Consider the following 16,535-nt stretch of genomic DNA (forward strand, 5'->3'; position numbering starts at 1 on the left):
TTGTGTGGTCTGTAAGCTTCCTGGGACCACAATTGCTCTGGCACCTCATGAGACAGCATCAGGTACTTCACATCGCTCTGATAAGATTTTCTATTTTCAGGCTTCTTTAAATGCATCACTATGAACTCTAATATCTATGGTACATTGGAAGTGTAGCTAGCAGGACTGTCAACTGCAAACGCGGGGTGACAAAGCACACGGAACTCCAACATGCCTAACCTACATTTCTCCATTAGGAGCATCCTCACCAGGCGGCATGTGGAACATACGAAAGGGAGCTTGCTGACAGCTGAAAACTTATCCAGCTACCCTGGATACCACCCCCTAGACGTAGCTCGCAATTAACGCAATTAACTAGGGCCCCAGCATGCATGCACACATATATGGCATGCAGGGATCTCTGAGCTACCAGAATCCTGCAACGTTCCATCGGTCCTAGAATGACGATAAACTTCCCTAAGGTACGCCCCTGTTGGCTTAAAATATGATGAACACACCTTGCGTCATGAACAAGGTTAAGTAGTCAGAATGCGGCATACGCCTAATCAGTCATCAGACTGACACGGCAGCTAGCTGAGGCTAAATCAGCCTCCTCAGGCTGACACGATTGGTCTAAATCAGTCTTAAAGGTTGACACGGCCACCTTATCCAAAATGCGGCGTACGCCTAAATCAGTCATCAGACTGACACGGCAGCTAGCTGAGTCTAAATCAGCATTTTTAGGCTGACACGACTAGCCTAAATCAGCCAACAGGTTGACACGGCAGCTCCCTAAGCTAAGTGTACAAGTAAGAAACAAAACACGTAAGATATGATAAAACTTGCCAAACAAGGGCAAGGGGCATTTCAAAAGTTGGCAAAAAACACGGCCCCAAGTTCAAACCGCCGCCACGGGGAGAAAACGCAAACAGAAAAGTGTTTAAAAATTTTACAAGTCTGCCCATGCAGGGTCAGACCACCATCCAAAAAGTTCAAAGATAAAAAACTTTTAAATTTAGGTCACATTGATGACCTCCACTTCTGGCACCTCCTCTGCCTTCTCCTGTTGACTTCCCATTTCAGGTATAGGACCAGATTTCACGCCCTCGGCAATAGGCCTCCTGAGCTCCTTCGGTGATAGCAGCCTCCTGGAATGAGCCAGCATCCCTACCAGCTGTCTGCTCCGCCAGTGTAGAGGATTTCACTTCGACAACCTCAGGCATCAGCATACTCAAGTCTGGCTGAACGAGGTACATAGTCTCCAGCTGCCGTTCTTCCTCCTCAATAGACTACAGGGTTGGAGGGTCGTCGAGTGCAGCACGCATCCCACTGATCTTTTCCCGCTAGGTAGCATAAGCAACAATATTGGTGGCTAAGGAAATCAGCTCACTGATCTTCTCATCAGAACGCTTGAGAGAGTAAGAGAAGGTACTGCACACTTTCTAGGCGCACGCCAGCTGGTCAGCTGCCTCCTTTTAACTTCTTCTTGGAGCCAGCAAGCTCAGCTTTCAGCTCCACCACTCGTCCCCTCAGGTCAAAACGCTGCTGCTCCAGATCAGCAACAGTCCCAGCCAGTTCCTGATTCTTAGCATTGGTAGCGCGACTGGTGGTCTGTACCACGTTGATCATCTTCCTGTTGTAGAGAGCTGACTGGAAGGCCTGAAAGGAGAAAAAGAAGAATTAGCAGGTTTTACATAGATAACTCAGAACAGGTAGCAGAGGCAGAGCGCTCACCATGAAGGCATTATGCACGTCATTCTCAGCCATCTCTTCTGGGGAGAACTCGGAGAAATCTTCCACCAACGATGGGAAGAGATCTGGTCGATCTCAGGCCAGTAGGGCACCTTTTCTACGTCCCCAAAGCCATCAGGGAAGTGGGCAATGATTCCCCCACTAGCAGCAGCAAGAGGACTAGCAGGTGGAGTAGGAGGATGGCGAGAAATCGGGCTAACCTCCAAAGGCTCAGGACAAGCGGTACTGGAATGGGTAGGAGGAGACTAGAAGGAAGCAGCCGGGGCACTCCTCTTAGAGGCAGAAGCCACATCAGGACTTCCAGCGGCTCTCTTTCTTTTAGCACTCTGAAGAATGGCCTCCAGAGGGTCGACTTTTAAGCCTGCAAGCAGCCAGACCTCGGGTGTTAGAAATACCAAATGAGTAGCAAGATATCAGGGAATCAGCAATAGCCAAGATGACAGTGCCAGGTAACATACCAGAAGACATGCTGTGGGCTGATTGCTGTGGATATGAGGAAGAGGCAGGTGAGAAGCCGGGTAGCGGATCAGGAAACTTCCTGTCAGATAAGGAGATGCAGAACAGTTTGTTGCGGGAAGCAGTCGGGTCACCCAGGCGAGTTAGTTGGCAGGGGCCTGCACAGAAGCAAAAAGTAAGCCAGTAAACATTGGAAGAAGTAAATCAGGCGTCAGGATAGTTACTTACTCGAGGTTTTGACCCAGTCTTTGAAGATATAATCACCAGGCGGCTGAATGGAGGACTTCCTCAGGTAGAAGAAATCCTCAAACCATTTCTCATCCCTAGATTTTGACACATGCCTGAAAGGAGTCTCACCGGAATCCCGGAAGGAAAATTGGCCTCTTCCGAGAGACCGAATCTCGTACATATGGGCCAGCTCGCCCAGGGAGATGGAGCTGCTGGTATTCTGACTAGCAGACATGGAATAGAGGAGTACCTTCCAGATGGTGGCGGAAATTTGTGCCATGGCGAAGTTGTTGGTCCGGTGAAAGTCTTGCATAAGTTTGGGAAAGGGGAAGCGAAGACCGTATCTAAACGGATAAAGATAAAAACAGACTCATCCTGGTCGGATAACGTCCACCTTTTGACCCGGCTCAGGGATAGCAATGTCAACCCCGTTGCCGAGACCAAGCAGTTCCTTGATCAAAGGAATGTCGGCGGTGGTCAGAGAGGAGTTACAGTCGTGGGGGTGGACAAAAAGATTGCGGGAAGGAAATGTAAGGTCCGGATTTTGATCAGCCGGAGCGGAAGTCGAAGCGGTGTGGCGAGTTTTGCACATGGTCAGCGGAAAGAAAAAGAAAAGGGTCGATAAAGATTACAAGAAAAGTACCTGGCAAGTAATGGCGGTGACCGCGACGAAGTCCGGTGAGGGAGAGAGGAAGGGTTTTAGAGAGAAGGTGAAGGGGTTTTTTAAGTTTTGGAATTAATGAAGTAGGTGAAAAAGTTGAGATTATAAAGGAGGAGAGAGGGGAAAAGCATGATAAATGAGGAGAAGAGATAGGGGCAATGATGAGTACACAGGAAGATGTGCAAAAGACGGCGCGAGGTTTGAAAATAATCGGTAATTCTTTATTCGACGCCTCGAGACGTATCTCACAAGGAATTAGGGGCAAACTTTTTGGGCCAAAATCCGCACATTGGCCTAATGGGAAATAAGCCCATCCGTTCTCGTTCGAGGAGTTGGGCCGTAGAAGCTAACTAATTACAGGAAGCCCATGAGCATAAGGAGCTCGCGTGTTGTAAAGTCATCAGGGAGAATTCAGGGAGAATCTAGGGAAATGAGGGAGAATAGGGCGCAGGATCCGTTTATGGAAAGAGTTATGATAGGACTAATATTGCTTACCATAAATGGAGTAGGACACATATAGGGTTCTTACCCTATAAATAGCCAACGGAAGCAAAGGAGAAGGGCATTCGAGATCTCACGCATACACGCAACATATTGTGCTAGCTAGATTTACATCTCATGTCCATTGTACTCATTCTCATATTGACAAGCTATGCAATCTTTGGAAGGGTACCGTCCCTTCCCGTGGTCGTTTCCCACATCAGGTTTTCCGCGTCACCAAATCTCACGTGTCAACCTCTATTTACGTACTTAATTCCTTTATTTTACATTAAACACAAACATACAATCAATACGAAGCAAGTAAGACCGCATTGACCTCGTATAACCTAATTCGGTAAAAAATACCAAAACAATGATGCTACGACGGACTCGCTTGATGAGCCACTCTCACGCGCCTCTCCTTCCTTACTCGATTACGGCTTTCACTGTTTGTTTCTTTTATTAACCAAAAAAATAAGGGTAAGGGTTTGTTTAGTTTATATACGGAGTATGTGGGTTTAATATTTACATTCTAGGTGTAATGATTTGTTTATATATTACTAAAATATCTCTTTCAAAAAAAATAAAAGATTAATATATACGTGGGTTAACACTTATTTATAATCATATAATCACCCCACCTTATACTTATCTTTCGATGTGGGACAATTCTACTATTTATAAGTAATATATTCACCAAACTTGGATTATTTTTCTGATGTCGGATAATTCTACTATTTCTATGTAGACTTTTGTTATCTATTACATAAACACTTCATCATCTAATTTCTAAATCCATATTTTATTTAATAAACTAACATTTAATACCTAAATGACAAAACACAAATAGCATGGCATACTCAATTACTCATCTAGTTACTCTAGGAGTAACAGCGTTATGAAAAAAGTAAACACAAGGGTATTATATGTAGAAACTTCAAATTAGGGGTATTATGTGTAATCTACCAAAATTCGAGGGTAACATGAAAAATTTCCGTTATAATATTGACCATTTTATCGCTCTTTATCCCACCTAAAAAAATGTTACAACTTTAAAATTTTAACATTTAATTCAAGATTATGTTTAAAGTCTCTTATATCAATATATTTGGGGTGATACCTAAGTTCCGAGGATAAATCCTATTTATAATCATGGGATCACCTCACCTTATGATAATCTTCTGATGTGGACAATTCAATTATTTATACGTAGTATATATTTATCACACTTACATTATTTTTCAATGTGAGACGAATAACATATTTAAAAGTACACCATATTTTCGAACCTAATTCGACATCCAACCCAATTTATTAATAAGCAAATACTATATTATCTATATCTATTAATATTCATACGTTTGTTTTCTATTTTTTTATCATAATTAAAATATGTGCAAATGATATGAAGCTATACTCTAATGAGAGAATTTTTTTTAACACAATTCTAATTATATTATTTAAACGTAGTATATTTACCACACCTACATTATTTTTCAATGTGGGACATATAAAATCTATAGGTAGAAAATATAATGATATAAAATTTTAAGAGCTCTCCAAGACAATACTTAAGAGACTCAAAAGATTTTGGGTTGATGCATAGGTTCCAAGGATGCCTCCTATTTATAATCATAGAATCAGCCACCTTATGCTATATTTCGATGTGGGAAAATTCTATTTTTTATATGTAGTATACTTGTCATACCTATATTATTTTTCAATGTGGGACATATAACATACTATAAAATACGTCATTTAATATGTGCAAATTATATGAAATCTATTTATACTCTAATGATAGCATTTCTTACCATGAATCTAATAATATTATTTTCATAATTTTTTTACCGACATTATTTTGCCAAATGAAATGTAAAAGTTTTTATATAAATATTAGAAACATCACTTGAATATAAAATAAGAAATACAGAGTATATATTATAATAACTAAAAGATTTTCCAAAGATTAACTTAGGTTAGAAATCATTATTGTAGAGACAGTAATACAAACTCTTTTAAGAGCTCTCTTTGACAATACTTAAGAGAATCAAAAGATTTTGAGTTATGACTTCTATTTATAATCATAAGATCACCCTGCCTTATGTTAATCTTCCAATGTGGGACAATTCTAATATTTATACATAGTATATTCACCACACTTACATTACTTTTCAATGTAGGATAAATAACATACTAAGTACGCCATTTTTTTTGCACCTACTTTGACATCAACCCGATTTAATAATGAGAAAATGCAATACAATCTACACTCTAATGATAGCATTTTTTTGTCACAATCTAATTATATAATTTTCATACGATACTTTTTTGTCAAGTGAAATATAAAGTTTTTATATCAAAATTATAAACATCACTTTAATATAATATAGAAAATGTATATATATGGGACAGTTCTATTATTTGTACATAATATATTCACCACACCTACATTATTTTTCAATGTGGGGCATATAACATACTAAAAAGTACATATCTTTTATATCAAAAAAATTTGGGTTAATACCTAAGTTTCAAGGATGCCTTCTATTTATATTTATAGAATCACCCTACCGTATATTATTCTTTCGATGTGAGATACATAATTTAATTATTTGGACGTAGTATGTTCATCATGCCTACATTATTTTTCAATGTGAAAGATATAACATCCCAAGAAGTACATGTCTCTTCTTAAAAACACCACTATTGTATACATATTATTTTTCTTTTTGAAGGTAAAACCACTTAGTCTCGATCATTAGATAGTGATCTCTACATCGTACATATAACGACTCATTAACGCTCTATTACTGCATTCATAAAACAACCATTAGTAAAATCTTTAGTTTTGTACTCCATTAGTAAAACCTTTAGTTTTGTATTTTTTTAATTTTCTTGTTCATGTTCTTAACTCTTTCCCGGGTAGTTCCCAATGATTTCCACTTTATTTTTTATATCATATCGTAGATAATGATAGAAAATCTTAAGAGCTCTTTAAAATAATATTTATGAGACTCAAAAAATTTTGGGTGGATACATAAGTTCCAAATATGCCTCCTATTTATAATCATAGGATCACATCACCTTATACTAATCTTTCGATGTGGGACAATTCTACTTTATATGTAGTATATTCACCACACATACGTTATTTTCCAATGTGGGACAAAACATACTAAAAATTACACAATTTTACATACTAAGAAATTTTAATATGTGCAAATAATATGAAATCTATACTCTAATGATAGCATTTTTGTAACACCCCGGCCCAAACCGGGTCGGGAGCGGTTACTTATGATAGCTCACCAGGCTGTGTACATGGCCCACAAATCAACACGGGTCCTTTACAGCGCATTTTGTCCTCACTAATGCGCATCCCTAAACCTTCCCGAGGTCACCCATCCTAAGACTACTCCCAGTCAAGCACGCTTAACTTTGGAGTTCTTTCACATGGATGACCATAAAAGAAAGTGCACTTTGTTGATATGAGTAGTACTTTCAATCCCTTTAAGCACTAGTCATTTAAGCCTATCATTGGACCTCTTCAATTACCGTGGGGTGTTACAATTTTTACCACGAAGCTAATTATATTATTTTAATAATTTTGTTAACGATACTTTTTTGCCAAGTGAAATGTAAAAGTTTCATATAAAAATTGGAAATATCACTTAAATATAATTTAGGAAAAATATATATATTATAATAATTAAAATATTCTCCACTTTATTTTTTACATCAAAAATTATTATTTATGATACTTTCCTAAATTAATCACTCCTTATTTCCTCCTACCTAGGGAGCTCACATGAAAACAATGTCTTACGATGACTAAGCGAAAGTTCGGAGTAGAAAGCAATAATCACTTACCAACTAAATTACTACTAATACTTTTTCATTGTTTAATATAGTATATCTTAAATTTGGGTTATTACAATTCCAAGACTAAGGAAGAGCATGTGGAGGAGTTGAGGTTGGTATTGCAAACTTTGCGCGATAACCAATTATATGCTAAGTTGTCTAAACATGAGTTCTGGTTGGAGAAGGTGGCCTTTCTGGGCCATGTGATTTCAAAGGATGGTGTAGCTGTGGATCCTAGTAAGATCGAGGCGGTGTCAGACTGGGAAGCACCGAAGAATGTTGCCGAAATTCGGAGTTTCTTGGGTTTGGCTGGATATTACATGAGGTTCGTGAAAGATTTTTCCAAGATTGCTAGTCCTATGACAGCTTTGATGAGGAAAGAGACCAGATTTCGATGGGATGAAAGTTGTGAGATGGCGTTCCAAACCTTAAAGGAAAGTTTGACTACAGCTCATGTCCTAACTTCGCCAGAGGGGAGTGAGAACTTCGAAGTTTATACTGATGCTTCGAAGAATGGATTGAGGTGTGTCTTGATGTAAAATAGGAAAGTCAATGCCTATGCTTCGAGGCAATTGAAGTCGTATGAAGAGAACTATCCTACTCATGATTTAGAGTTGGGTGCAGTTGTATTTGCTCTGCAGATTTGGAGGCACTATCTATACGGGGCGGCCTTTAAAGTGTTTTCATATCATAAGAGTATGAAGTACATCTACACTCAAAAGGAGCTGAATATGCATCAAAGAAGATGGATGGAGCTGATTGGTGACTATCATATGGAGATTATCTACCATAAGGGGAAGGTTAATGTAGTTGCAGATGCCTTGAGTAGGAAAAGTATGCATTCGTTATGCACTGCCATGTCATTGATGAAATTGAAAGATGAAATTACTAAGATGGCCATCCACATGTTCGCAAGGGAGATGCCATTGGCGATTTGACTATCGAGCCCGAACTTTATGATGACATCAAGAGGAAACAGGTGCTTGATCCCAAGATTCAGGAGTGGAAGACAGGAATGAAGAAGGGTACTGTTTCGATATTTTCTATCCATACAGATAGGAGTGTCCGATTCAATGGGAGGTGGTGTGTGCCTAATGATGTCGAGTTGAAGAAACTGATTATGACGGAGGCTCACTGCACTCCTTATTCGGTGCATCCGGGAGGTGACAAGCTCTATAAGGACTTGAAGAAGACGTTTTGGTGGCCCAGAATGAAGAAAGAGGCAGTGGAGTTCGTGGCTAGGTGTTTGACTTGCCAAAGAGTCAAAGGAGAGCAGCAAAGACAGCGGGTAAGATTCAGTCACTTTAGGTACCTGAGTGGAAATGGGAGTCGATTTCTATGGACTTTATTGTTGGATTACCAAGAACTCAGCAGGGTAATAACATGATTTGGGTGATTGTCAATTGTCTAACAAAGTCAACTCATTTTACTCCAATGAAAGATACTTGGAGTAAGATTAAGCTGGTTAATGGATACAGGAAGCATGTGGTAAGGCAACATGGGGTACCAAAGGATATTGTGTCGGATAGAGATGCGAGATTTATATCGCGGTTTTGGCAAGAGTTGTAGGATCTGATGGGGACTACTTTAAAGATGAGCACGGCATTCCATCTTACAACCGATGGTCAAACTGAGAGGACTATAAAGACCTTAAAAGATATATTGCGAGCTTCTGTGATGGAATTTGGTGGAAGTTGGGAAGATCGACTTAATTTGATTGTGTTTTCATATAACAACAGCTATCACAATAGTATTGGGATAGCACCATTTGAGGCACTGTATAGGAGGAAGTGTAGGAGCCCAGTGTGTTGGGATGATAGCACTAAATCTGTGGTTTTGGGACCATAAATGGTGCAAGATATGATTGAGCAAGTATATTTGATTAGATAAAAGACGAAGGCGGCCCAGGATCGGCAAAAGAGCTATACAGATCTGCATCGTAGGGATATTGAGTTCCAGGTGGGTGACAAAGTCCTTTTGAAAGTGTCACCTATGCGTGGCGTTATGAGGTTTGTCAAGAAAGGGAAGTTGATCCAGAAATTTATAGGGCCTTATGAGATTTTATATCAGATAGGTGAAGTGGCTTTCGGCTAGTTTTACCACCAGCTCTTGATCGGGTGCATAATGTGTTCCATGTGTCACAACTTCAAAAGTATGTGAGTGATCCGTCTCATGTGCTTAAGGTTGAGAATATTGATCTAGATGGACGATTACTTATGTGGAAGTGCCAAAGGAAATATTGGATTGTAAGGTGCGCAAGACAAGGAACGGTGAAACCACTTTGCTTAAGGTGTTATGGTCTAACCATAATGTTGAAGAAGCTACATGGGAGCCGGAGGGGGCATTGAGGGATCGTTATCCACATCTCTTTGATCAGGTATGCTTGGTTACGGGGTCATAACCTTTGTCTTTTAAGGGAGGGTAGGTGATGATTGCATGCGTTTTTGAGCAGTTTTGAGGTTAGTTTTGGTTGTTGTCCGGGTTGTGTAGTCATAGTTTGGTTATGTTTAGAGGTATGGTTGGTGTTCTATTCGAGTTGTGTGTTTAGTAGTCTGGTTTATGCATGGTTTTATAGGTATGGGTGTGAATTTAGGGGACGAAGTTTGCTTTTAAAGAGGAAAGACTGTAATACCACATATTTCTGAGTATAGTGAACTCGGACGAGTAAGCTATACTCGACCGAGTGGGTCATCAAGTGTTTTGAGGCAGGCTACTGCCTTAGGTGCACTAGGCCGAGTATGTGAGACACTCGGTCGAGTAGGACGTACTCGATCGAGTATGTCTGGTACTCGACCGAGTGCCCGGTCTGACGAGTCATTTTTCCGCGGTTATGATTAAAATGTTTAGAGAAGTATATATATAGCGTGCTAATTAGTTTCTAATCATTTTCTAAAAGTTTTTACTAAAACCTAAACTACGTTACTGCCTCTTTAATCATCCACATCATTTCCAAGCCAGAGGATGATCGATTGTGAGTCCTAGTATCTCGTATTCCGTGTCTATCGCAATAGTAAGTATTCAGTATGCTTTATCGATTTTTTATTATAAGTTAAGCAAACCCTAATTTGGGTTGTTTTGGGAATCAAGGGGTAATTAGTGATGTTTTGTGAATAGTATTGTTTGATTATCATTGTTAGATGACGTTTTCATAGAGGAACGGTTCTAGCTCGCTTTGTTGATTTGTCGACCGAATTTGCTAATCAGGTAGGGTTTTCCTACTCAGTTTTCTGTATGATTGACTATAATTTGATGTGGAAATGTGTGATTTTCTTTATTGTGGATCGTTGTTGTATTTTTGATATTTTTAACTGATAAGGCTAAAGTCGTATCACCTTAATCAAAGTAATCCTATAATACTACTAACAAATAGCTAGCGGTAAGTAGGGTATCGTGTCCACATGGAGGCAGTAATAATCTATTTGCTAAGTCCAAGTTTGTCTTAAAGGTAACAGTTTTATGGGAGTTTTGATTGGTTTTATTTCTAACAACTAATAGCAAGTGTAATAAAGATGAATAACAATAATATTAAAAGAGTTTAGGGTTTAGGTTCACTAGGTAGTTCTTCGGGGGTAAGACTTAAATTATTGATAGAGCAAATTATGTTGTTTAAGGTTATATGATCGGTCGATTCAATATTCCTTTAGATCTAATTTAACATGCAATAGCTATCATTAAATTATCTCTATTCAGTTATCGCAGCCAATATTGATTCTAACCCAGCTGGTGAAAGTCTCAATTCGTTATACTAGTCAATTAACCCTGGCCAGTAATTAACTAACTATATGAAGAATAATAAACTGAACAACAACGAATAAGCAATTTTAACTATCAATTCATTAATTAATCCCCCTTCTAACAACCTAGATCCCCATTCACCCTAGATAAGAGAATTAGCTACTCATATTAAGGGGAAGAACAACAACAATAATTGATGAAGACATAATTAAAAACAAGCAATAAGAACAACGAAATAATAGTATGAACTAAATTAATAATTGATGAGGAAAGATTAAGTACCTTAATGAATAATGAAGAACGGAATTTAGCTCCAAAAGTAAGTACAAAAATCTAAACTAAAAGTATTTTGAGAGTTTTCTAGGGTAGCAATACGAAACTAGGTAAAATAAAGCGTAAATAAACTAGGGTACGATTTTGGGTATTTATAATAAAACATAACCGACTTAAGGAAAATTGCGGAAAATATAGAATCATATGGTTCCTCGATCGAGCCCCAATGTACTCGATCAAGTCACCAAGTTCCTCGATCGAGCCCGACCATAGTTGATCTAGGCATCACTTGTTTCTTCTCTTTTCTTCGTGTTTTCTTCTTAACTTCTATTCTTTCATTCTTATGGATTCCCGTGCCGCTTTGTGTATTCCTTCATACCTACTCCGCGATGCTCATTTCATTCCTTTGCTCCTCAAATGCATCATTCCTGCATTAAACATCAAATAGCGAAAGTATCAACGTTCTAACATAAAAGGCATGTAATTAATATAATCTAGCACGAAAACCATATCAAAACAATTAAGGGGAGGTATAAATATGTATATAATTATGACTCATCAAACTCCCCCAAACCATCTATTTGCTTGTCCTCAAGCAAAGCATCACACAATTACAAATGGCAATCATACAAATGACGAATAAACAATTCAGAGCTAATGTTTAATTCACATACAAATCCCAAGCTATCCATATGTGTAACAAAGCAATGACCAAGGTGTACCAATAAAAAAAATTCAGAGGTACGGGTAATAGAAAACGTATCTCAAGTCTCAAGTGACCATACTATAGACAAATGCCAAATACCTTTCGATCTTGCAAGACAAATTAATCGGATTCTCGCGAATTCACTCATCCACTCATAAGTATTGTAAGGGTGAGTTTTATGTGAAGATAGAAAGAAGTAGAAACACTCACTCGACTTATGAAACATGCATGCAATCTAATGTGATAGAGATTTCCCCAACTAATATGCATTCAAAATATGTAGACAAAAGTACATGTATCAAGGTTAATAAGGGTGGCAAATGGGTTAAAGGGATAGAAATGGTTTGTGCCAAAGAACGTTATGGATATGTGGAGCTAAGAAGGTAGTTGCGGCGCTAAACCAAAACCAAATCTATGATAATAAATACAAATGAACCTAACTTAGAGAAATAATCTCAACTTTACAACACATGAGAGCCAATAAAGTACTCTCAAAAAATGCATTAGACTCTAACAACCATCCTTTCGATCCTTGACAAAACCAAATGAAGCAATCAATTTTTCAATTCTCTTTTTTTTCTCTTTTTTTCGATTTTTTTCTTTCTTTCTTTCTTTTTCTTTTGCTTCATATTTTTTTCTTCTTTTTCCAACACAAGGATACAACACAATTGCTAAATAATTCTACTACACCCACAATTAACAATAATAGTCCCGATCCCAACCACAGTAGTAAAATAGACATGATAAATAAGCAACTGCGACTGTCCCGATAAGGTAGACAAATTCTTGGATTGTAGCTTATAAATGTAGGATATAGAACGGCTACAAGGGTTCAAACGGGCTAAATAAAAATGATAATGTAAGGCTTATTTGAACGGTAAGAACTACCTATCCACATGTACTTAGTCAAATGAAAGCGATAAAAGTATCAAGAAATCAATGTCACACTTATGCAGTTTGATATTACATATTCCACAAGGAGAAACCACACTCAAGCCTAATTGACAATGACACCAGTTTATTGATGTTCCTGGCCTAGGAAGCTCTATAGACCTCGGAAATTAAGTAGTTTACCAACATAAAATTGTCAAATCTAATTAGTATAAGGCATGTCAATACGGTTAAGACTCGAGTTATGAGCTTTGTTTTCATGAATAACAGGTCAAAACAATGTACATGGACAACTAAATGGGATTCAAATGGAAAAACAATGCAATTTAACATCATCGTTATTAAATTCACCAAGACTCGACCTAAAACAAAGGAAAACCATGTTTTTGTATTTTGAAAAAAATTTAATTTTTATGAATTTTTTGATATAAATGCACACAACAATAAGTAAATCACACAACATAACTAAAGACTCCTCCCCCGAACCTAAATGTCACAGTGTCCTCATTGTGATGCCTATAGCATAGCAATCACACAAAAATTTTCGGCAACCTAAAGGACACACCTAACAAAAGAAATGGGAAAATAACTAGAGATAATACAATAAAAGAAGATACAAGGGAAGAGAATACCGAGAAAGAGCGTATAAGTTCCCCCAAACTAGCTGCAAAAATAGAGGAGAAATATCAACCGCGCAAATCCTATCATCGTCTGGCTACGTACAAAACCAACGAGCAAGGTTACTCAATCGAGCCTGCCAGCACTCGATCGAGTAACCATCTGGCGAGCACATTCTACATTCAAAACAAATGCGCACACAAACCACAATCAATACAACTTAAAGCGCGTAATAGTAAATCAAAAAGTAGCGCATGTGCTACACACAAGCATAAGTAGCACCAATAAATAGTCCAAGAGAAAATAAATGACAAATAAAGTTCTGGCTCATCAAACTCAAAGTCTTATATAAAATATGAGCAATGTTCATCGCTTTTCATGTCATCTTCACTTGGTAGGAGATAGGGCACTTCATCCATCATAGGAGTTTTATCAAAAACTTAGACTGGCTCCTCTCTGAATATCTCTTCTTCCAAAGCATCCAACTCGGCCTCCAAGTCAACACTCTCATCACAGCTGTAAACCATCTCAGGAGGATGTTCATCTCCATAAATCAACTTCTCAATTTCATCCACCTCCTTGCTCCATGGATATGACGCAACAGCAGGGGCGTCAGATGGATTCCTGTCAAAACAACAAGCAAAGGAATCATGAATAAGTGGATCGATAGCATTAAGCATATAACATGGAGCTACTGAGTGGGGACGCTTTATAGCGTTATCAAGAACAAATTTAACAGTGTCATCCCGCACTCTTAATGTCAAACTACTATCGCGAACATCTATGAGTGCTCCTGCGGTGTGAAGGAAAGGTCTACCTAGGATAATAAAGACTTGAGAGTCGTCAGCCATATCCATAACAATAAAGTCAACTGGAATGAAATACTTCCCTACTCTAACTGGCACATCCTCTAAGACACCCATAGGCTTCTTTAAAGATCTATTGGCCATTTGTAAGGTCATATTAGTGACACGTAGTTGACCTATATTTAACTTTTTGCATATTGAATACGGTATAACACTAACACTAGCCCCTAAATCACAAAGGGCTTTATCAATAGCTACACTACCAATATGACAAGGAATAGAAAAACTCTCTGGATCCTTAAGCTTTTGTGATGAGTTAGCTTGTAATGCGGCCGCACACACTTGAGTGAATGCTACTGTCTCAACTTCATCAAAAGACCGCTTCTTTGATAATATCTCTCTCAAAAACTTAGCATACGTCGGCACTTGAGTTACCAATTCAGTAAATTGCACTGTCACTTGAAGATTCTTCACTACCTCCATGAACCCCTTCTAAACTGTTGTTCAAGTTTAGATTTCTGCAATCTTTGAGGAAAAGGTAGTTGAATTTTAATTGGCTCGGCTTCTTTAGCTTTAGAAGTAGTTTTAGAAGATCGTCGTCAGCTACAGGAGTGACTCGATCGAGTTTAGTGGTCACTCGATCGAGTTCTGGGGTGACTCGATCAAGCCTTGAAGGTACTCGATCGAGGAACCTACTTTTGTCCAATGTCGTAACTGAAACACGCGAAAAATCATCATTAGGGGGGTGCCTTGATCGAGCCTATGGTGTACTCGATCGAGCAGCTTGGTTCCTCGATCAAGCCTAGTTGGGCTCGATCTAGGATCCTCTGTAGTTCTCGCTTTTTCGATTTTTTGCTTATCCCGTGTTTTATCTTTGCTTAATTCTTCCTCTTTATTACTCAATTCCAAGTTACCCAATCCCTTAGGATGCATATAAGAAACCTCATCTTCATTAATGGGCATGTCCAGACCGTGATAAGAAGTACCGCTCCTCAAAGAAATAGCATTAACTTGCTCATGCGCTTGTTTACCTTGAGGAGGAAGGCCGGACTGTTTTGAAGGATTTTGAGCCGCCATTTGAGCAAATTGAGGATCCAACATCTTGTTGTAAGCCATAAGTTCGGAAATCTGGGCCGTTTGCTTTTGTTGCATTGACAAAGTTTGTTGTAAGAGAGCTCTCAACTCTGCCATCTCATTATTAGGAGCTTGAGGAGGTTACACTTGTTGAAAACCTCCTTGATTTTGCCGAACAAAGTTTCCTTGTGGTTGGTTACCACAATTTGGGGGAATATATATGTATTCTGTGACGGGGCTTGAGCAAAACCATTCTGACTCCTTTCAGGGAATAAGTTAGAATATGGAGTACCTTGCTTGAAAGATTGAAAAGCGTGAACTTGCTCAATGGTACTCATACACTTGGCCGCAGTGTGGCCATCTATCCCACATCTCTCGCAGGACACTTCTTGTTGAACCATATGAACTATTTCTTGCTTACCCAAAGACTGAGATGTCTTCAACTCAGCTATTTGATCCGTTAGAGCCTCCAATTGCGCCGCAATGACATTGTCTGAACCACTTCCCCTTTTACTTCCTCTAGGGTTACCATACTCAGCTGTGTGAGTAGCTATCTGATCAATTAACTTCCAAGCATTACCGTCATTAGTATTATCTTGGAATATCCCATTAGCAGCAGAATCAAGCAAGGCTCTATGACCATCATACAACCCGTTGTAAAACTAGTTGCAAAGGAACCAAATTTCGAAGCCATGGTGGGGGGACGGACCGAACTAGCCATTTGAAACGAACCCAAGCTTCATTAAAATCCTCGGTTGGACCTTGATTAAAACTTGTAATCTGACTTCTAAGAGCATTAGTTTTCTGTGGTGGAAAATACCTCTTGTAGAATGAAAGAGGTAATGAAGTCCAGTTAGTAATTGCGTCGGTCTCCATATCCAAGTCACGTAACCACTCAGATGCATCATCTCTCAAAGAGAAAGAAAATAAATTTTGTTTGACTTGATCTTGAGTCACCCCAGCTGTCAAAGGAATAGAACAGAAATATGTAACAAACTTCTCCATATGCTTT

General features: G+C 38.7%; 1 non-coding gene across 1 annotated transcript; it reads left to right on the top strand.

Annotated features, from left to right (window-relative positions):
- Positions 1–16,210: 16,210 nt before the first annotated feature.
- Positions 16,211–16,318, top strand: LOC141636756 (small nucleolar RNA R71). The gene has a single exon (XR_012541342.1). It is a non-coding gene; the product is annotated as a small nucleolar RNA R71 (small nucleolar RNA).
- The last annotated feature ends 217 nt before the right edge of the window (positions 16,319–16,535 follow it).

Source organism: Silene latifolia, chromosome Y (assembly GCF_048544455.1).
Source record: "Silene latifolia isolate original U9 population chromosome Y, ASM4854445v1, whole genome shotgun sequence".
NCBI classification, from domain to species: Eukaryota; Viridiplantae; Streptophyta; class Magnoliopsida; order Caryophyllales; family Caryophyllaceae; genus Silene; species Silene latifolia.